Consider the following 24,323-nt stretch of genomic DNA (forward strand, 5'->3'; position numbering starts at 1 on the left):
TGACCTTCCGGTCTTCTATTTGTAAGGGTTTTTCTATGAATTTCAGCTTTTCATTTACCTCCACATCTTGAAGAGGTACTACCAGGGATTCGTCTGATAGACATTTCTTGAGATTGGATACATGAAATACATCATGTACTCCAGCTAGTTCTTCTGGTAGTTGTAAGCGATAAGCTACTGGTCCGATTCGTTGGATCACTAGGAATGGTCCAACATATCTTGGACTCAGTTTTCCTTTCTTACCGAATCGTACTACTTCTTTCCAAGGAGATACTTTCAAAAGTACTTTGTCTCCTATCTGGAATTCTAGTGGCTTGCGGCGATTGTCTGCATAGCTTTTCTGACGATCTCTGGCTGTTTTCAATCTTTCCTTGATTTGAGTTATCTTGTCAGTGGTTTCTTGTACGATTTCGGGACCTGATAATTGACTTTCTCCTATTTCTGCCCAACATACGGGAGTTCTGCACTTGCGTCCATACAGTGCTTCGAATGGAGCGGCTTCGATGCTTGAGTGATAACTATTGTTATAGGAGAATTCGATTAATGGTAAATGGTTATCCCAATTACCACCAAAGTCAATTACACATGCTCGGAGCATGTCTTCTAGAGTTTGGATCGTCCTTTCACTTTGTCCGTCTGTTTGTGGATGATATGCAGTGCTTAGATTGAGTCGGGTTCCCATTGCTTCTTGGAAGCTTGTCCAGAAACGGGAAGTGAAATGACTATCTCTATCTGATACAATGGAGAGTGGGACTCCATGTAAGGATACTATTTCATCCACATACAGCTTGGCTAATCTTTCCATGCTAAAGGTTTCTTTCATAGGTAGAAAATGAGCAGATTTGGTTAATCGATCCACAATTACCCAAATCGCATCGTTACCTTTTCTGGTTTTGGGTAACTTAGTAATAAAGTCCATTGTTATGAGTTCCCATTTCCATACAGGCATTTCCAATTGTTGTAGTAGACCTGAAGGCTTCTGGTGTTCGGCTTTAACTTGTGAACAAGTTAGACACTTAGATACGTATTCGGCTATATCCTTTTTCATTCCTATCCACCAGAAATTCTTTCTTAAATCTTGGTACATCTTATTGTTTCCTGGATGTACAGTATACCTAGATTTATGAGCTTCCTCTAAAATCTTTGATCTTAAATTTCCCTGTTTAGGTACCCAAATTCTGCTTTTGTGGAATTTCCAAATTCCATCATTTCCTTGTTCCAATTCTTTTAGGTAACCTTTCATTCCTTCGGCATCGTCCTTGATTGCCGTTTCCTGAATTTCCTTCAATTGTTCCATTAAATCTACTTGTAGATTTATTCTAAGAGCACGGACTCGCCTTTGCTTCTCATGATCCTTACGACTTAAGGCATCTGCAACTACGTTTGCCTTTCCTTCGTGATATTGAATATCACAGTCGTAATCACTCAGGATTTCCATCCATCTTCTTTGCCTCATATTTAACTCTTTTTGCCCAAATATATACCTTAAACTTTTATGATCTGTATAAACAGTAAACTTACTTCCATACAGATAATGTCTCCATATCTTAAGGGCAAAAACTATAGATCCTAATTCTAAATCATGAGTCGTATAGTTTTCCTCGTGCTTCTTCAATTGTCTGGAAGCATACGCAATTACCTTCTTGCGTTGCATTAACACACATCCGAATCCTAATTTTGAAGCATCACAATATACTTCAAAATCTTCTGTTCCTTCCGGTAAGGCTAAGATTGGTGCATTGGTTAATTTCTGCTTCAAGATTCTAAAGGCTTCTTCTTGTTTAGGTCCCCATTCAAACTTAATGGCTTTACAGGTTAGCTTAGTTAATGGTACAGCTATTTTGGAAAAATCCTTAATAAACCGTCTATAATATCCGGCTAAACCTATAAAACTTCTAATTTCCATTGCGGTTTGTGGAACCTTCCAATTGGTAATTGCTTCTATCTTAGCAGGATCTACGTGAATACCTTCATGATTCACCATGTGTCCTAAGAATTGCACTTCTTGTAGCCAAAATTCACACTTCGAGAATTTAGCATACAACTTTTCTTTTCTTAACAAAGTTAAGAGTGCATGCAGGTGCTGACAATGTTCGTCCTGACTTTTTGAATAAATAAGTATATCGTCTATGAAAACAATTACAAATTTATCCAAATATGGTTTACAGATCCTGTTCATCATGTCCATAAATGTTGCAGGTGCATTAGTTAACCCAAAGGGCATGACTGTAAACTCATAGTGTCCATACCTAGTTCTAAAAGCAGTTTTAGGTATGTCTTCTTCTTGAACCTTTAATTGATGATATCCGGAGCGCAAGTCTATCTTAGAAAAGTACCTAGCGCCTTGTAATTGATCGAAAAGATCATCAATTCTATGTAATGGGTATCGATTCTTAATTGTAACCTTATTTAGCTCTCTATAATCGATACACATTCTCATTGATCCATCTTTCTTTTTCACAAACAACACTGGTGCACCCCAAGGGGATGAACTAGATTGTATAAATCCTTTGCTTAGTAATTCATCTAATTGCTTCTTCAATTCTAGCATTTCGGTAGGAGCTAATCGATAGGATGCCTTGGCTATCGGTGTAGTTCCTGGAATTAGATGAATCCTAAATTCTACCTCCCTATCTGGTGGTAACCCAGGTAAATCTTCTGGGAATATATCTGGGTATTCTGAGACTACAGGAATTTCTTTAAGTTCCTTACCTTTAGTACTAATGATTACTGAAATCATATATACTATTCCTTGTTTTCGTTCATAATTAGCAACTTTCATTACTGATATGAACCTTAGTGGCTTTCGAGGTTTATCTCCTGTAATCATGATTACTTCTCTAGTAGGTGATTGAATTTCTATAGAGTTTTTAGCACAAATGATTTGAGCATGGTTGGCTATTAACCAATCCATTCCTAACACAACATCAAATTCAGCTAATTTCATAGGTAATAGGTTTGCAACAAATTTATGACCTGCAAGTTCTATTCCTACTTTTTGCAAAACCTGATTGATTTTTACTGAATTCCCATCTGCGGTTTCGACTGTAAAAATCTGCCTAATGGTAGTTAAGGGTAACTTAAGAGCTTGGCAGAATGAAGTATTTATAAAACTTTGGTTTGCACCAGAGTCAAATAATACTTTTGCATAAACGTCGTGAACTAAAAACGTACCGGTTATCACATCCGGGATGAGCTCTGCTTCTTGAGTGGTTAGCTGGAATGCTCTGGCATTCTTCTTAGTAGCTCCTTCGGTCGCTTTGGTTTTGTTGTCTACTTGTTTGACTAACTTAGGACATTCTGTTTTGAAATGTCCGGCTTCTCCACAATTGTAACAAATTATGGATTTCTTTCTGCAGTTCTCTTCACGATGTCCTATCGTTTTGCAAAAATTGCAAAGTTTGTTACATTTTCCAAAATGTTTCTTTTTGCAAATTTTGCAGAATGGCAAAGTTGAAGATTGCCCTGCACCTCTTTTCTTGAAATTACTATTATTACCCACCCTAAATCCTTGGGTAATTTTCTGAGCTAGTTCCTTCTTCCTGACTTCATCTCTTGTGCGTATCAATTCATCAGTTAGGGTGTTAGCTAATTCTATTGCATCGTCAATAGTGCGAGGTCTCGCAGCCTTAACGATATTTCGAATTTCGCTAATTAATCCCCAAATATAACGAGAAATGAGTACCGGTTCTGGCGAAGCCAGTGTTGGTACCACTCTAGCATATTCAAAGAATGTCGAAGTATAACCACGACAATCCACACCTAACATCCGATGAGTTAGGAACTTATTTGCCATTTGTTCCTTTTCATACTCAGGACAGGATTTTCTTTCTACAAGATTCTTAAATTCTTCCCAAGTCATAGCATAAGCCCTATTTCTTCCTTTAGCTTGTAACACAATGTTCCACCATTCAAGTGCTCCTTCTTTAAACAGATTTGATGCGTACATGACCTAATCATCTTTGGCACACTTACTTATTGCAATTACTGCTTCGGTTTTCTCTAACCAACGCAGTGATGCAGTTGCCCCTTCATTGCCTGCAAATTCAGTGGGTTTACAAGCAAGGAATTCTTTGAAAGTGCAACCAGGTGTTGCAGCTTTCAGTTTCTTAGGGAGCGGCGTGTGCTGGGATTCATTGTCATGATTAACATGATTATTGCCCCCGTTTATACTATTACTGAAGTTATCTTCAGAAGTACGTTTACTAGGAACAATATGTTGCGGTTCGATTGGACTTTTTACAGCAGCAACGAATGCTGGAATAGCATTGGCTATCCCTTGAGCAACAATATTTTCAATATCTTGTCTAGTCATATATTGATCCCCTAGATGTTGCTCCGGCTGATTAACCTCATTTACCGGTTCATTACCAATATTTGCCATCTGATAATATATATATATATAATTTTTTATTAGTATTTGATAAATAGCAATTATACACAAACAATCAGACAATTTACAATACACGTATAGTCAAAACTTATCGATTTCTCGATTTCATTTTATATCGTTTATAGTATGCATCACTACACACAAATATTTTACAGGGTTTTATTCGTAGTTATGTTACAGACTGATTTTACTATTTACTTTTACTATTACACAACTATAGTTTTACTACCCTCCTATCTCTCGCCACTTGTCGTTCTAAAAACGCATTTCCCTTTCATCATATTTCCAGGCAATTTGTCCCCCTATCTCCTTGATTCTATTTCCTGCATCATCAATTCCTCACCAAAATGGCGAAGTTCAGCCATATTTTCATTACTCATTGGTGGATTAGGTAGGGGTTCTGGATCGAATTGTGGAAAAAAGGAATAAGGGTCGTTGACAATATTTTGAAATTGCCAATCATTTGTCCACCATTCGTCCATTTCTACAGGTTGAGAGTGGACTATTGGTTCTGGGATTGCTGGTTCAAAATTCATAGGGAGTGGATTTTCACTAGGATAGGTAAAAACATTCGTATTGACAGGCTGAATAATTTCACAGCTTGCCAATAGAAAATCTATTTCATCCTGAAAAGTTATTCCCAGGTTTTGGTTTTGGTTGGAGCTTTCTCCAATTTCTATCTGAGTTGGTCTAGAACCTTGTCCTACTTCCATTTCTATATCTTTAGAATATTCCTCAAACTGTTTTTCCATTTGCCTAGAATCTTTCTTGACTTTAGTTTCCATCTCTTGCTGTTTAGAACTCTCCTTGATTACAATTTCTTTTCCTTTTCCTAAAGGGTTGTTTATTTTAGGAAGTTTCGGAGCTGGCTTTTTCCTACGGATACGACTACCCCATACATAATTCTTTCTTTTCTTTCGTTTTGGCTTTGTCAAAGGTGGAGCATTGAATTCTACAGGTTGTTCTACATCAGCAAAGTATCCAGTGAAATCTTTGGAAACCTCTACATTCACCGGGTAAAGATCGAGGTTCTGAAAGGCTTCAGATATCTCATTCATGCTGTGTAGCATATATGCAAAATGCACAAAAATACTAAGTTAAAACTTTGGAACAAAGTTTAACAAATAAACCTCAAAGTTTTATTGCACACTATTTGTACAAAATAACAGGAAAGAACACACTCGGATTTATTTATTTATTTATTTACTGGGAAGTGCTATTACTAGACTTAGGGTTTTTAAAGATTTGCATGTTCTGCTACTGTAGCTAGCATATACAAATTTTGCCCATTTCTCATCTAGCTTGTCTTCCCAAGGTGATTTATTGATTAATTCCTGGGTTTCCTTTTTAATCCTCTTTTCTCGGATTTGCTCTTTACTTTTCTTAATAATCATACTCCTTTTTCTAGGAGAAAGCGGTTTCTCATATTGTGCTTTTCGCACAAATATTCCTTCTTCAGGAATTGTAGGGAGTTTTGAAGATGAACTTCCCTCTTCATAGACTGACCTATCTAATTTAAGATAGATATCTTGCAGCTGTTGCTTACCCATACTGTAACTAACAAATAATCAATTTAATATAACACATAATCACATAATAGTAATCAGGAAAAATTAAGTATCTCTAAATCCTTAATTAGCTTAACTCAGTGGCTCTGATACCACCTCATTTCTGTCACGGCCCCCGACCCGGTTTGACCCGTTTCAGGAGCCGCGGGATAGAAATCCCGTGATAATTATTTATGTGATTTTAGCAGCGGAATTTTTATCGTTAGGATCGTTTTAAAGCTAAAAACTTTTCCCGATTATTTTATTTCACAAGACATTATTTTTACAAACAACTTATCTTATACAAACTCATTTTACTAGGTTATTCATTTAACCTTACATTTTATTTATACATATCATCTGATCTTATCGTTTTTCATATGATTTACAAGACAAAACAATTTACAAGGTTCATGACTGACTGTTATTAAACGTTTTCTTTAAACTCAAGTCATGAATCCCATTTTCACCAAACCTATGTATCTCACAGGCATTTTTATGCTGACGTACCTATTTTCACATGTGTTTTCAGGAGCATTTCCATAGGATGATGATCGTGACACTAGGGCGGACCTGTGCCTTAGAGACTAAAAATGAAGATAGACTAGTTTAATTATGTTATGAACTCTTTGTTTCCTGTTTAAGACAATATAACACTCTTGTTTATAAATAAAATACAACTTTGTATGCCACGGTTATGAAACAATTAATTCTGTCCCAACACTCCCCGGCGTTTCCGCTGCGGTTGCATGTTATACGTGTCACGGCCCCCGACCCGGTTTGACCCGTTTCAGGAGCCGCGGGACAGAAATCCCGTGATATTTATTTATGTGATTTTAGCAGTGGAATTTTTATCGTCAGGATCGTTTTAAAGCTAAAAACTTTTCCCGATTATTTTATTTCACAATTCGGGATAAAACCCCGATAATTTACAATAACAAGATTTTTACTGAAAAATCTTTGTTTTTACAAAACATATTTCTTTATATTTATTTTATAATGAGCCACTACTTTAAGCCTGCACTGCTTTCTAGCACTTTTCCTGAATTACAATAGATCACCTGAAACATGTTTGAAAAAGGTTTTGTCAGCGGAAATACTGAGTGAATCATTCAGTTTACCAAAATGACTCATTTATTATAATTTACAGTATTAAGAGTTTTTACATATGTTTCTGATATCTACCAACTACCCACAGTATTTGTCACTCGACCGGATCTGTGATGTAACGCCCCAAATTTTCGTATGTCAATATAATATAAAGTAGTGATGCTTAAATAATAGAAAATGACAAATAGAGATTTATGCCACGGGAAAAGTTAAATAAATGATACTAAGTTCACAAAATATGTATGTAACTAATTTAACCAAAAGAAAAGTGACCAAGTTAGTATGGGAAATAACAATTTGGACACACTTTAAAAGACAAGGGTCTAAAGGTGTAAATGTGTAATGAAATTTGATATAAAAAAAAAAAGAAGGCCAGTGTTGTTCCTGGCTGTGTGCGATCGAACGAGAGAGGGAGCCAAGGGGGAAACCCTACTTCTTAAAAATCCTACAAATTGAAGGGATTGAAAGCTGAATTCTAGGTGCATGAGTTAGGAAGTAAGATCTCCTAACTATATTAGATACCAAGTAAGTTTAATTTCATGTTCTTATGAAATTTCATGAAGTGGGTTATGTGAAAATTATGATTTGTGTATGAAATCGAACCTAAATGTTAAATGATATGAACAAATAGGGGTCATATTATGTGCTATTTTGATTGTATTAGTAGTTTGGGGTAAAACCCACTTGAACTTGTAAGGTAATGAGGTTTAGTAAAGTTTATGGATAAATTGTGTAATGTGGATGTTAAACTCGTGTTATAGAAGGTGTTTAGATGGGTAATTTGATATGAATCATATGTAGTATGATTATGATATTGATTGTGAAAGATTAGGTTAATCCATTGATGAATTTAGGATGAATATGCTATAATTACTTGTACATCATGTTTTATAGATAGTACGCACGCCATGTGTTCGATGAAATGCTCGAGTTGAATTGGTTATGTATGAACATGAGAAATTGAAGTATTGATGATCTAATGATGATATGAAAAATAAATGTGAGTAATGAACATTATGGTAAATGTTGTAAATGTGCGTAAGTGATGTATAACGCGAAAGCTAAACGCGTATGTGATGCACCTTATAGGGTCGAAGAAAGGAGGGGAATCAAACCAAGCAAAGGCAATAGGAGCGCACGACTCCGGTAAGTTCATATGAACTTCGCTCATGTAGAATGTAGATTTTGTGTTAGTTTTCATATAAATAATTGTTCGTTGTTTTATGCGGAAATTTATAGTAAAATGTCTTAATGCGAATTGTTAGTAGAAAAAGGGAAAAGTCTATTGACGACCCGTACAAATGGGTCTAAAGTATGAGTATGAGGTGTTCTTGGTGACGTATTGACTCGTAGTTAAACGGGTCAAGTAAGATGAAATTGTTATGAAGTTAAGATAGCTAGTGAAGTATGGAAAAATTAAAAAGTAAGAATAAGTATGATCCGTGAGAACGGGTCAGATAAAATAGGATGATTGATGATGATGGAAACTAAGATGGTGCTATATCCGTTAAACGAAATTGTCATATGAGAAGTTCGAATGAAAATATGTAAAGATATAGTGACCCGATAACGGGTCAAATAATGATGAAAAGCAAATTGTATTAGTAATATGTTTTAACCGAACTAACTTGTAAGTTTGTGTTATGGATGTAGGTGAATCTCACTCTTGATAATGGCGAGCTTGGATCGAACACACCACATCGCCCTTTATGCGCTTCCGGTTAAAGTTGTCTTTGTAAATGGGTCGAAACACTTTCATAATGTAAATGTTAAATTTATGTCTAGGATGTTTTGTAGGTAAGTTAGGATTTTAAATCTTATTTTGGTAGTTCGGACAAAACGCTTTTGATGGAATCTTGAATGGTTACAACTTTTATGTCTTTTGAAACGTGTCGTAGAATTTAGTTTGAATAGTGATTGTTAAAAGCAGGGAATTGCTTATAGTACGAACGGGTCATGCCCAATTTTTGTTAAATTTAGTATGTTGTATTTATTATTTTCGAATGTGAAAAACTGGGCGTTTCAAGTTGGTATCAGAGCCGAGGTTTGAGGGATTTAAGCATTAGAGTTAAAATGCTTGAACTCAAACCGAAAGCTCGTATGAAGGTGTGTTCGTTCCGAAGCGCTATGCAAGTAAGTAAATTGTAAATTTTGATTATGCTTATAGTTAGAAATGGGAAGGGGATTATAGTTAACTCACTAGAATAACTTGGGTTGTAACATTACGGGATGTTACGGGAGGTTTCAGAACGTCACGGAACCTTTTGGGTCATACCCGGGCTCGGGAACGAAGCATGTGGATAAAAAAAATCAGCGTTTGCAGGTCAGAAGACCCGTCGGCGACGACCCCCTATGGCGTCGGCGACGCACCTGGGTGTCCCGACGGCCTAACCCCCTGCCTACGCACAAGTCCAGCGACGCAACAATCTGGGGTGCGTCGGCGACGCGGCCCAGTGCCGTCGGCGACGCCCCTCCCTGGTCCACTTTGCTGAATTGTTTCGTTTGTTATTCCATGGCCTCTAATTCAGTTTCGGACCTTCATTAATCTTAAAAAAAAGCCCCAAAATGTTAATGAAACCATGAATATAAGTTGACTAACACGCAGGCTATTAGTTAAAGAACGAAAGAATAAGAAGTAAGTGTAAGAGTGAATGTATGTTTTGATTAAAATGTCTAGAATGTTCGTAATGAAGGATAGTATGGTTTTGTGACCTACGGAAATAAATTATTGAAAGTAAATAATGCATGAATGATATAGAAATGAATGATATGGTATCTAATAAAAGTATATAATTGTAAATGGCGGACGCAGTGAATGTAAATGATGATGATAATGATATTATCAAATAATGATGGTAAAGAAGATGCCCTATGATAAATGGTATGCGGTGTGGTCACTAAATGACCGTTAACACCGGGAATGATTAATGGTATGCGGTGTGGTCGCAAAGTGACTGTTAATACCGAGAATGATGAATGGTATACGGTGTGGTCACGAAGTGACCATTAACACCGAGGATGATGAATGGTATGCGGTGTGGGCACGGAGTAGCCGTTAACACCAAGGATGATGAAGGGAATGCGGTATGGTCACTAAGTGGCTATTAACACCAGAAATTATGAAATAAAAGCATGATAACCATAATTAAAAGGACAAAGGTCAACAAGACGTAAACATGATGGCATGAAGTAACATATAACGAAGTGAAAAGTATATAAAATTAATGAATATGTAATAAGTAAGAGATCGAAAGTCATTGAAATATGTTAGGTATATTAACACATTTCCTAAACTATGTTGTAGAGTATTTCTTAAGGCAAATCTAATAATTTCGTTAGGTTTCCAAAAAATGCAACCTATGATAATTAGGATTCTCTAAATGTCAATCGGGTCATGTCGAATTCTTTCGAAGTAAGAGCGTATATGATTGGAAGGTTGTGGGTGAAGTTCTAGTTGGGTTTATCAACCCTATGATGAGAGATATGTAGTGTGGTCATAAAGGACCGTTAACACCTAGCATGAAAGAAAGGAAAGTGTATATAAAAAAAAGGAATGATAATTACGATTAAGCTTAGAAAGTATTGAACATGAAAGGATGATAGAATTTCGAGTGTAGTATGGTCCAAAGGATGAAAATTTTGTTAAATAAAAAGTAAATGTTAGTAGAAAGAATAACGGGCTAAGACCTAGATGGATGATTTAAGCACCGACGAGGATAGAGATTTTTGTAAGAAATGGTAAAATGATAACAAGTATGACTGAATTCGAATGTTTAAAAGATAAGAACGAATTTCAAGAATGAAGGAGGTGGCTCAACATGTAACATAATTACGTGATGGGCTTACTAGCAGAGGATTTAAAAGAAATGGGATGGCAAGAACAACGTTTACATAAGTATGTCTAAAATCAATCAGGAAGTAAAAATGTGCGAATTAGTCCATACTGTAGGAATAGACTACCAAGCAACTAATAGTAATAGAGTTACTAAATGTTTGAGGCAAGTATATGTATATGTATATATACACACACACATACATTAGTAGTCAAAGTTTTCACATCACAAGAGGAGGTGACTAGGAAGAATGATGATATTGATAATAGAGGAATTAAGTAGTAGGCTCATGATGAGCATTATTGTTTCTAACGGCATAGTGAAGGAACAAGTATGGTTAGTAACTTGGAAGGCAGAAGTAAATGACTTATAATGCTAGTAAATGAATTATAATCTTTATGTCAATACAGGAAAATTATGGCGGCTCTAAATTTTTGTTTATTGTAAAGTACGGTTATTAGATGTCTTGAAATGTCATGATGGAAAGATGGTAAGAGTCGACCCGCATATTAGTAGAAAGGAAAGAAAAGTGAGGAACTGTTAAGAAAGTGGGGTACATGCTTAGTATGCCAAATTTTGAATAATTAGAAAGAACTGTATGGAAGATGTGAAAGGTTAACGTTGAAGGAAGTTATAATGAAAATATAAGAATGTGTAACTATTAAAGGTGGAATGTTATATAAAGAGGGGTTGAGTGGAATGTAAAATATGATGAACATTTGAATGGATATTTGAATGAATCTTGCCCTTAGTCGGGTTCCCTATCGTATGTGAGGATTTATTAGAAGGTAAACCTCTAAGGAAATGTTCGAGAGTTAAAGTTTTATACGCATGATTCATGGTTCGTATTATAAAACAACCCTACGTGGTAGAATGTAATCTCAATTATCGAATGAATGGTTGTACCAAGTTTTATGTAACTCATACGTGGAATGGAATGGCATATGTAATAAGCTTATAATCTCGTATGTAGCGGAACCTAGGTAAGTATATAGATAAGAATTAGCCCTTTGTGGTACAATGTTAGGTAGTTGTTTTAGTATTACAATTGCTAGAAGGAATGACATATGTATGACAGCTATGGAATGTGATGACAAGTATAGCTGAGTATGACACCTCGAATGTAATATGAGTTACTCAAATGTGAGTATTGAATTATCGATCATATTGATAGCGTGATAAAAGATTTATATTGACCCTTGTAACCAAGGGATAGATGGTAAAGAGATTAGAGCAAGATAGTATGTACACGATTTGTATAAACGTATACGTAAAATTGTGTTTATCCACACAGATATGATAGATCATGAATGAAGGAAATATTGGTCTCGGGTAAAGATTATACGTAGGTATTGTAAGAAAAATATGAAAAGAACTATCAAGCCAGTGACATGAAAGAGATTTCGCTTGATATTGGTCTTGTAAGGATGAGGTGTATGTAGAAGCTAAATAGTTAGAAACTACTGAATGATGTTTGATTTGTGTCTTTATATGAATGAATAGGAATGAACAAGTATGAATATTATGATAATTATTCCCCTAAGTAGATATCAGAAGTATACGGGAATGAATAATCTGATACATAAGTTTTAAGAAATCAGCTTGAACAATTGAATGATGATCATGAAATAATGTAATAGGATCATATTGAATTACCAAGTGCATTGGACTTGGTAGTGATCAAATCATCATGGCGGGTGATCGGATGAAAACTTGTTGTCAAAGTTCGAGGTATGTACTTACGAAAGGATACAAGTAGACTTGTTAGAATGTATACTAGCTCGAGTCGGAATGGTAGCATATCGGATAGAATTACCATCGGCACTAGGTGGAATACACAACACCTCCCATGTGTCGCAATTACGAAAGTGCCTCGCGTTTGAAACGGCATATGTGCCCTTGGATGACATCGAAGTGATGAAAGATTGAAATATAATAAAAGGCTAGTGACAATAAAAGATTACAAAGTGAAACAACGTTGCAACAAAGCCATTAGACAAGTTTTGGTCCAATGGCGACATCGAAAAGAATCAGATCACACATGGGAAACGGGAGATGATATGGGGGAACACTACCCGTCATTATTCAATACGTATTTAGGTTTCGGGGACGAAACCTTCTTTAAGGGGGTAGACTTGTAACGCCCCAAATTTTCGTATGTCAATATAATATAAAGTAGTGATGCTTAAATAATAGAAAATGACAAATAGAGATTTATGCCACGGGAAAAGTTAAATAAATGATACTAAGTTCACAAAATATGTATGTAACTAATTTAACCAAAAGAAAAGTGACCAAGTTAGTATGGGAAATAACAATTTGGACACACTTTAAAAGACAAGGGTCTAAAGGTGTAAATGTGTAATGAAATTTGATATAAAAAAAAAAGAAGGCCAGTGTTGTTCCTGGCTGTGTGCGATCGAACGAGAGAGGGAGCCAAGGGGGAAACCCTACTTCTTAAAAATCCTACAAATTGAAGGGATTGAAAGCTGAATTCTAGGTGCATGAGTTAGGAAGTAAGATCTCCTAACTATATTAGATACCAAGTAAGTTTAATTTCATGTTCTTATGAAATTTCATGTTCTTATGAAATTTCATGAAGTGGGTTATGTGAAAATTATGATTTGTGTATGAAATCGAACCTAAATGTTAAATGATATGAACAAATAGGGGTCATATTATGTGCTATTTTGATTGTATTAGTAGTTTGGGGTAAAACCCACTTGAAATTGTAAGGTAATGAGGTTTAGTAAAGTTTATGGATAAATTCTGTAATGTGGATGTTAAACCGTGTTATAGAAGGTGTTTAGATGGGTAATTTGATATGAATCATATGTAGTATGATTATGATATTGATTGTGAAAGATTAGGTTAATCCATTGATGAATTTAGGATGAATATGCTATAATTACTTGTACATCATGTTTTATAGATAGTACGCACGCCATGTGTTCGATGAAATGCTCGAGTTGAATTGGTTATGTATGAACATGAGAAATTGAAGTATTGATGATCTAATGATGATATGAAAAATAAATGTGAGTAATGAACATTATGGTAAATGTTGTAAATGTGCGTAAGTGATGTATAACGCGAAAGCTAAACGCGTATGTGATGCACCTTATAGGGTCGAAGAAAGGAGGGGAATCAAACCAAGCAAAGGCAATAGGAGCGCACGACTCCGGTAAGTTCATATGAACTTCGCTCATGTAGAATGTAGATTTTGTGTTAGTTTTCATATAAATAATTGTTCGTTGTTTTATGCGGAAATTTATAGTAAAATGTCTTAATGCGAATTGTTAGTAGAAAAAGGGAAAAGTCTATTGACGACCCGTACAAATGGGTCTAAAGTATGAGTATGAGGTGTTCTTGGTGACGTATTGACTCGTAGTTAAACGGGTCAAGTAAGATGAAATTGTTATGAAGTTAAGATAGCTAGTGAAGTATGGAAAAATTAAAAAGTAAGAATAAGTATGATCCGTGAGAACGGGTCAGATAAAATAGGATGATTGATGATGATGGAAACTAAGATGGTGCTATATCCGTTAAACGAAATTGTCATATGAGAAGTTCGAATGAAAATATGTAAAGATATAGTGACCCGATAACGGGTCAAATAATGATGAAAAGCAAATTGTATTAGTAATATGTTTTAACCGAACTAACTTGTAAGTTTGTGTTATGGATGTAGGTGAATCTCACTCTTGATAATGGCGAGCTTGGATCGAACACACCACATCGCCCTTTATGCGCTTCCGGTTAAAGTTGTCTTTGTAAATGGGTCGAAACACTTTCATAATGTAAATGTTAAATTTATGTCTAGGATGTTTTGTAGGTAAGTTAGGATTTTAAATCTTATTTTGGTAGTTCGGACAAAACGCTTTTGATGGAATCTTGAATGGTTACAACTTTTATGTCTTTTGAAACGTGTCGTAGAATTTAGTTTGAATAGTGATTGTTAAAAGCAGGGAATTGCTTATAGTACGAACGGGTCATGCCCAATTTTTGTTAAATTTAGTATGTTGTATTTATTATTTTCGAATGTGAAAAACTGGGCGTTTCATGTGACTGTGGTCATATCACCATTGGCTGCCCAATGAATGACGTATATCACTTAATTTTAGGTTCGCCCACCTAATGTGATTAAAACAGTAGTAATGTGCACAATACCCCACATACTGGCTGTAATTTGGTGATTACATAAACTTAATCACTGTAATTTATAATTCTGAAAATAATCTGGAGTATTGTAAAACATTTGATAAAAAGAGAATGACTCACATTGCAGATTTAGTACGGACAGAATATGGATTAGCCTTGTTAACCTAATTTAAATAATAATGCACACAAAACCGGGTTAGTGATCAATACAGCAGTTACGATAACTCACGAGATCAAATTCTCACAACGAACGACAAAGTGCGATACTTAAACATCCATCGAATTAACGACGAACGAAAAAGTATCACCCTAATGTGGGCGGCACTTAAACACTCATTGGATATATTGATCAGTCGGAAAATGAATCGTAATAGCGATCGAGTGATTACCCTGTTTTGCGGCAGTAATTCGATATTAGTGTGTGTTTATTGTAATAATACTGTGATATCTCGACGTCCACAGAGAGTTTTCACGTCGTATTAACTTCAGAAAGCTACTGCCAAGGTCTGCTATTTATAGTGATTTTTGAGACATGCTTACGGACCGTATGGCTTTTCCCTTTACGGTTCGTAAAGGGTGCAGTCTAATTACATAGACTAGCTGGGTTCGGGACTAGCTTGTATGACTCACTCTAAATTCGAAATTCAATCTGTACAACGAGACATAAGGATAATTATCACTAGGGTTTACTCCCCTTGAGTTTTAGGGGCCCTGATCCTGATTCCAATTGTTCTGAAAATTTTAGGGTTAGTGCAGAATTACTTGGGTGTCTCAATTAGGGTTTTCTTATCGACTAATTATCATCCTAATTATGGATTTTAATGAGAGTTGTTACAATACGCGGCCGGGGTGTGACAGTCTGGGGAGGGTGGGATGTAGACAGACCTTGCCTCTATCCATAGGGATAGAGAGGCTGCTTCCAGAGAGACCGTCGGCTCGAAAACGAATAACATGCCAACACACCAAGTCAAAAATTATAGAAATAAGAAGTCATCCTTACCAGCACAATACAATGTAAATCATGAATAATAGCATACAACATCATTTGGGCATAAACACAAGAAGACAATCACTGGAAAAGTCCCTTAAAGAATAAGAAAAACATACGTCCCTGAAATACACCTAAAACCTTAATGCAATATCCTCTAGCAGTCGTTAACCCTAATCCTACGCCTCCACGAAGTCCTATCTTGGACCATGTCCTCAGAAAGATGCAACTCTAGTAAATCATGCCTAATCTGCTCATCCCATGTCAGTTTGGGTCTGCCTCTTCCTCTCCTCCCCTCCACAGTAAGAGTTTCCACTACTCTAACTGGTGCCGTTGTTTCTCTCCGCTTCACATGCCCAAACCATCTCAATCTCCCCTCCTTGATCTTCTCCGATATACTAGCCACTCCTAATCTTTCCCTAAAAACCTCGTTTCTTATCCGATCTAGCCTCGTGTGTCCACACATCCACCTCAGCATCCTCATCTCTGCTACCTCCATCTTACGCGCTTGTGTCTTCTTGATAGCCCAACAGTCTGTTCCATATAGCATAGCTGGCCTAACTGCTACTCTGTAAAATTTCCCCTTTAGTTTAGTTGGGAACCTCCTATCGTACAATACCCCACTGGCTGCCCTCCATCTACACCAGCCAGCCTGTATGCGATGGGTTACATCACTATCTATGTCACCATCTCTCTGTATAAACAACCCCAGATACTTAAATCTAGTTACCTGCGGGACCAATTGATCCTCAATGGTGATTTGGGTGTCATCGTCAACGGCCACACCACTGAAATCGCAGTGTAGATACTCCGTCTTAGATCGACTAATCCTTAGGCCCTTGCCCTCTAAAGCTACTCGCCACTCCTCCACCCTCGCGTTCAGGCACTGTTTAGTCTCTACAATCAACATAATATCGTCTGCAAAAAGCATGCACCACGGAACTGTCTCCTGAATCAACTTGGACACCTCATCCAAGACAACCGCAAAAAGAAAAGGGCTCAACGCAGACCCCTGATGGAGCCCTACCTCCACAGGAAAGAAGTTTGTATCTCCTAAGGGCGTGCGGACACTAGTTTCTGTTCTATCGTACGTATCCTTAATTATGTCTATATACTTCCCTCGTAGCCTTCGACCCTCCAAACTATCCCAAATCAGTTGTCGTGGGACAGTGTCATATGCCTTTTCCAGGTCGATAAACACCATATGTAAATCTTTCTTCTTCGCTCTATATTTTTCCATCAGCCTCCTTAGAATATGTATCGCTTCTGTAGTTGACCTCCCTTTCATGAATCCAAATTGGTTTACTGAAACCTGAGTTTCTCTTCTAATTCTAGTTTCAATTACCCTCTCCCAGAGTTTCATAGTGTGACTTAGCAGTTTGATTCCTCTGTAATTCCCACAACATTGAGCGTCACCTTTATTCTTGTATAAAGGCACCACGACGCTACTCGTCCACTGATCTGGCATTTTTCCAGTCTTGAAAATACAATTGAACAAAAGTGTTAACCATCGGACTCCTTCTTCCCCCAAACACTTCCACACCTCAATCGGTACGTTGTCCAAACCCACTGCCTTGCCTCTTCCCATTTTCCTAAGTGCCATCCTCACCTCGCCATGTGTGATCATCCTGCTGTAGCAATTATCCTGTTGTAGCCTTTGAATCCTGGGATTGCTGCTATCATGTTGGTATGCCCTGCCGTGGTTGAAAAGATTATGAAACTGGGTTTGCCATCTCAACTTAAAGTCTTGTGCCTTGACTAAAACATGTCCATCCTCTCCTTTGATAAACTTTACTACTCCAAGGTCTTGTCTTCTTCGCTCCCTAGCTTTGGAAATCCTGAACATATCATGCTCCCCCTCTCTCCTTTCCAAACGTTCGTACATTTGTTTATAGGCTGTGTTTTTCGCCTCGGTCACCGCCTTTTTCGCTTCCCTTTTTGCCTTCTTGTATATCTCCCTTACCCTTAGTCGCTCCTCCTCATCTGTGCACCTCAAAAGATCTCTAAAACTCTGTTGCTTCTCCTTTATTTTGGTATGCACGCCTTCATTCCACCACCAGGACTCCTTATGCCCACTAGTCTTTCCTGTTGTGACCCCTAGCATCTCATTCGCCACTGTAGTGATCGTAGTCGCTATAGCCTCCCACATTCGGTTTGTGTCGTCACCTAGTTGCATCGATGTCACCGAGTTAACTTTATCTCTAAACATCATAAAATTTTCTCCCTTCAAGTTTCCCCAACGGATCCTAGGTCGGGTTTTCCTCTCCTCCTCAGTTAGCCTTAATTTTAGGGCTATATCTGCTACTAGCAAATGGTGTTGAGTCGCTGCAGTCTCCCTTGGTATAACCTTGCAGTCCATCCACATTCATCGATCGTCCTGCCTCATCAAAAGATAGTCAATTTGCGTGTTACGTCCTCTGCTGCTAAAAGTGATCAAATGAGATTCTCTCTTCTTAAAGAACGAGTTTATAATACCTAGGCCGTTGGCTGCCGCAAAGTCTAGAAGGTCTCTACCAGGGTCATTCCTATCGCCAAAACCAAAACCCCCATGTACCGACTCAAACCCATCACTAATCTTACCAATGTGCCCATTAAAATCCCATCTTATAACAATTTTCTCCTTCCTAGGTATGGCCCTTATTACTACATCTAGACAATCCTAGAACTCTCTTTTCTCTTGGTCTCCTAGTCCCACCTGCGGTGCATATGCGCATACCACTGTCACTACTTGTTTACCTACTACTAGCCTTAACATCATAATTCTATCGTTGTGTCGTATCACCTTAATTACATTCTTATGCAATTCTATAGACACCAAAAATCCTACACCGTTTTTGGCCCCATCCGACCCGGAGTACAACAACTTGTACCCATTGCGCTCTTCTGCTCTATGTCCTTTCCACCTAGTCTCCTGAAGGCACGCTATCTGTACCCTACGTCTTTTAAGTGCGTCTATCACTTCTAACAACTTGCTACTAAGAGTTCCTACGTTCCAAGACGCCACACGTAGACTACAGCCTCTAATCTTACCCTTACCTGCACCTCTCGTCCTTGGACATGATCTCAAGTAAAAGTCATGGTTTCTATTGTATATGCTTAGAGCTAACAACAAGTGACAAACAACACAAAGTAAACAGAAGAGAAAACTACCTACTCTTTTTTTTTTTTTTTTGACTTTTTCTTACTTTTCTGATAGTTACATGAACCCTAAAGTTAGCAAGACATCACACTCAACAAAATTCAACAAAATATCACAGAGCTTCTTGTATATACACAAATTATAGCCTACAACTGAACAGATAAAGAATCAACAATAATACAACGTTCAACCTACTGCCTAAATTCACAAAAAATCAGCACACAAAATTAATCAGAAGCGATTTGAACAGCGAAAAAATGAGAGAATGAGACCTGGTCGAACAACACGGCACACATATAAATAAAATAAACACTTAATAACAGAAAGCCCAATAAATTAAAGGACACAATGTTTTGACAATTTCCACAAAGTAAGGCAATGAATTGACGAGCACACCAAACGAATAAAAATATGTATAATTATACTTATATATAGGATTGAGTGCACCTGTGCGTCCGAAATCTGAAGCCAAGAATTTAGATCTGATCCTACACGGAAGATTAAATCTCGCCGGAAATCTGATCACCAGGCAACTGAAGTTTAAACTCTCACTGTTCGCCAGGTCCTTCATCGAAGGAGCCGTATACCAGTCGTCGATCTTGTACCGGAGTAGTGGAGAAGTTCTTTTGTCGTGCTTGTACCTGCAGAAGAGATGAAACTTCCCGGTGAATTTGGCCGGTGGGAAAAAAGCTAGTTGCCTTGGTTGTATGGAACCGGTGAATTTGGCCGGTGGAAAAAAAAAAGTTCCGTTGCTTGTACGGAGAGAAAAAAGTTCCGTTGCTTAGATATTACCTAATGAACATCACACTATTATTTGATATATAAAATTAGATTTATTCAATTCGTACAATACACACGGTTTTTTAAGGATATATATTTTTTATTATTTAGTGCAGAAAATTATATTTATTCAAACCTTGTAATGCGCATATTTTTAAAGATGTAATTTTTTTATTATTTGGTATATAAAATTTCATTTATTTAATCCGTATAATAAATGAGGTTTTTTAAAGATGTATTATTTTATTATTTGGTAAACAATATTACATTTATTAAGCTCCGTGTAATATACGTGGTTATAAAGATATAACTTTTTTTATTTGGTATATAAAATTACATTTATTCAACCCGTACAATATGGTTCTTATAGATATAATTTTTTATCTAACTTATAATAAAATACTCTAAATAATGCCACATGTCATTCTCTTCTTCAACCTAATAAATTTTATTTATATTTGTTTAATAAATATCTTTTAATATTAATATTGATTAATAACCAATATATAGATATCACTTATTTTTATCCTTATTTTTATCTAAAGTTAATAAATAAGTTCAATTTTGCAATTTATACCCTTTGTTTTTTTACTTTTAACCCAAAGTTTTTCATCTTTTGTAATTTAATCCCAACTCTTTTTATTTTCAATTTTGGTCCACCATACTTTTCATCTTTCTCGGGTTTTTCGTTTTGTTCTAAACTTTGTGAGTTACGCACCGCAACATGCGTGTGGGGTTCAACATTTTTTCGTATATTTTTTCCCGTTTGACTAGCCCGTCGCGTCACATCTATTTTTCTGTGTTTGACAAGTTCGTCCAACACGCGGGTCCTGGATGGACTTAGTTATTTTTTCTATGTTTTACGTATCAGTTTAATTTCTCAGCAACGAGCGTGCATGATTCAAAGATTTTACGTATGTTTTTCGTTCGACGTTATTTTTTTCCCGATTTTATTTATTTTGTTTTTGAGCTTTTCCGGTGTTGGTGGTCGCTGACAATGGTATAGTATTGCTACTACTTAACACAATTTATGACAACCGCTGCAACGCAGGGCCTTAATACTAGTTATTTAATATATAAAATTATATTTATTCAACCCGTACAATAAATGGGGTTTTTAAAGATATATTGTTTTATTATTTAGTATATAAAATTTATTTATTCAACCCCGTGTATACACGAGGTTATAACCTAGTAATAATAATAATAATAAAAAGTCAACATATTTTAAAGTTGTTCTCGGATTTCATGTTTTGAAAATGGTCCAAGAACCTTTAAACAAATAAAAAAAAAACTAAAATTGATAATTCTATAAGGTGTCAATAAAAATTTAAGATAAATAGCCAAAGCCTAGAAGGTTAATTAAATCTACAATCACATAAACAAACTAAACATCTAATTTCAACTTTAATCAACTCTAAAATCATATAAACACGTCTAAACAACTTTAATCATATCTAATCTCGATTTTAACTTGTGGAACAATAAATAAAAAAAAAAAGCTTTACTCATGTTTAATCGTATAGAACGCAATTTTAAAGTTTAAAGCACTCCAAAATCGGTCATCCCTCAGTCCCTGCTTGGGCGCTTCAGTCTTCACGAATCACACATTCACACTTGTTTTCGTCGCTTTCTATTTTCAGTCTTCTATCGTCGATTCCTCGTCCCAGGTGTTTTCTGCCTTTTCTTATTTGTGTTAAACAATTAGAATAAATTGATTGGGCCTTTACTTGGTTGTTGGGTTTAAAATTTTAAATTGGGCCTTTACTTGGTTGTTGGGTTTAAAATTTTAAAAATAAGAGTTAAGACATGGGCCTTTAATGGTATAAAGTTTAGTGGACTATATATTAGCTGGAATTAAGTAATTGAGTTAATTAATAAACTACAAAATAACTAATCATAAGGTAAAAGCTTTATATATTTTTTTTATTTAACATATATAGTTTTCTCATGCCAATGAGGTCATAAAAAGAAAAAACAATCAATGATATCAATCATAAAAAACAGTAGGGTCATTTGAAAATTATCTATTACACGTTTTATATAATAAGCAAGATGGATTGGTGTTGGGTGACACCAATCTTCTCTATGCCAATGGGGTCATTTGAAAAAAAAAAATCAATGGTGTCAATTACAAAAAACACTCCGATTTGCGACTTTAAATTTAAACAACGACCAATCACTTCATTCAAAGTTCTTATTTTACAATTAGATAACAATTCATATTCGACCATCGATTTTGTCTTCTACAAGGATCATCCTGTTCACCTTCTACAAGTCTTGCTTGACTATATAATACAACAGTTCAAGTAACAAAAATAATTGGGAAGTCTTCGTCTTCTACAAAAGTCTTCTATCATTCTACCAAGGTTCGTTATTAACGGTTACAATTCAAGATTTTTTTATGAGTTAGAGTTTTCTTTTTGTAAGCAAACATTGGTGACAATAGTTGCTAAAGCCATTCTCATTTGAATAACCATAGTTGTTAGTAGTTGTGTATATTCCATTGTGAATGCTCTAATAATCTAAATTATACAGTTGGTAGCGACGTGACATTATTCTTAATCATATTTTGACGGATAATTTATTTTTTTATAGGCATAAAATAAAATAAAATAAAATAAAATAATAATAGAATTTCAAACCAACCTTACCCATTATTATCTTACCCCTTTTGGATTCTTGCAATGTCCACATGAATTCAAGTGTGAACGATGCCACTAATTAATGTTTACTGATTTAATAATTACACGTAATAAACACAACAAACACTAAATTCCAAATCACCAAAGCTCGGAAAAGGGTCAATCTACATTTAATCTTAAATTCAATTCAACGAGTTAAATTCCAAATTAACCTTCTTTTCATTCACACCAACAACTATTTAAACCTCAAACCATGTTGTCAAATAACATCTTATTCAAGTAAAAATGGAGACAAACATGATAACTACCCGTACCTCGGAAGTTGACCCGACAAATGACTTTGATTCTTTCTATTATGAGCTTGAAAGGCGAATGTTGACATTAATAGCCGATGATGAGAACGAAGATTGCGTTGGGAATATGACCGCCAAACGATCAACTCCTGTGTCTATCAATAGACAAAGATCCGTCGTAGAGCAACAAACCAAAAGCTATTTTTGTTGGGAACATGATTCTAAGAGTTCTACATGTTCAGTGCCCGTTTGGCTCGTGAACATGTGGAGGAACACGAGTAGCGGGACTGGCGTTTTCTTTCCTCGTACGACTGTTACCGGAGGAGGATTTAAACCAAGTATGTCAAACAAAATTTCTTTGAATTCTATATCTTTTTTTTATTTGTTTTAAATATTTTTATATTGTTTTATGTATTTAGTATTTTTGACACATTGATTTTTGGGATGGTGGTTTTACAGGTAGAAGATGCAAGGGCAAAAAGAAGAATGTATCAATTATTAGTTGATAAGCTAAAAAGATAGATACAATGCAAGTTTATGAGATGAATTTGTAGGGATTTTGTTGCAACCTCAACTGGTACAATTTGTAGGGATTTTATTGTAACCTCAATTGGTACAACCAAATTAAATAAGTTAAAGCAAAGTTGTTCAATTAAATTTATTTCCTATGCAGCAGGAATTTGATCGGTATCTTTTTGATTGGTTACGAATCGACACCCATTATAACAACCAAAAGCGAAAACAAAAAATAAAATAAAATAAAGTCGTAGTATACCCAAAAGAATATCGACACGTGTTTACATCGATCGAACCAAAAGAAAATTTTCAAAACCGGTTTCAATAACACCAATACCAGTATCGACGTTGTTCGGTTGGTTTAGGTCTAGTTTGTTTTATTATCAATACGGTGTCAACAATCGGCATCGTTTAAGACAAAAATATCATTATTGTAAATACAACTCATACGATACCAAAAAAAGAAGAAAAAAATTTACAGCAATTTCATTACAACAAAGTTGTCTAATGTAACCCAAAAGTTGAATCGTGTTTTACATTGTCGAAAACCATAAAAACAAATACTATTATCGGTACAGATAAAAACAAGTGCTATTTCAAACAAAACCTCATTTTCAACACCATTTATATTGGAAGGTCAAGAAAAAACACTAAACGCAATCACTGATTATTTTTTTTATCTGCATGAAATCATTTTTTGACGAGTTCGTAGATGGAAACAAAGTTGGGAATCAACATAATCATTCTTTGGCGTAACACACGATAAGACGAAAACCCGGGTGGTCAGGATAGAGCATGCCACCTCTGCAAGGAAGCTAGGCTTTATCCATCGTTCCCTAATCCACCAAAGTGACATAAGTAAGGATTGGACTGAAGTCTCCATTGGAGAACCCAAATCTTCCTACCACTAGGCCACCG

At 35.9% G+C, this 24,323-nt stretch overlaps 2 long non-coding RNA genes across 5 annotated transcripts; both read left to right on the top strand.

The window, feature by feature from the left end:
- Positions 1–7,415: 7,415 nt before the first annotated feature.
- LOC110922065 lies at positions 7,416–14,802 on the top strand. Of its 4 annotated transcripts, none has more exons than XR_004885441.1 (4): positions 7,416–7,545; positions 8,140–8,196; positions 14,011–14,067; positions 14,575–14,802. It is a non-coding gene; the product is annotated as an uncharacterized LOC110922065 (long non-coding RNA). The 4 variants fall into 4 exon arrangements; XR_002582845.2 differs by having other exon boundaries at positions 7,417–7,575; XR_002582846.2 differs by lacking the exons at positions 14,011–14,067; positions 14,575–14,802 and adding an exon at positions 8,704–8,931 and having other exon boundaries at positions 7,419–7,575.
- An 8,092-nt stretch (positions 14,803–22,894) lies between these two features.
- Positions 22,895–23,550, top strand: LOC118488962. Its single transcript, XR_004885442.1, has 2 exons — positions 22,895–23,227; positions 23,349–23,550. It is a non-coding gene; the product is annotated as an uncharacterized LOC118488962 (long non-coding RNA).
- The last annotated feature ends 773 nt before the right edge of the window (positions 23,551–24,323 follow it).

This window comes from Helianthus annuus, chromosome 17, assembly GCF_002127325.2.
Source record: "Helianthus annuus cultivar XRQ/B chromosome 17, HanXRQr2.0-SUNRISE, whole genome shotgun sequence".
NCBI lineage: Eukaryota > Viridiplantae > Streptophyta > Magnoliopsida > Asterales > Asteraceae > Helianthus > Helianthus annuus.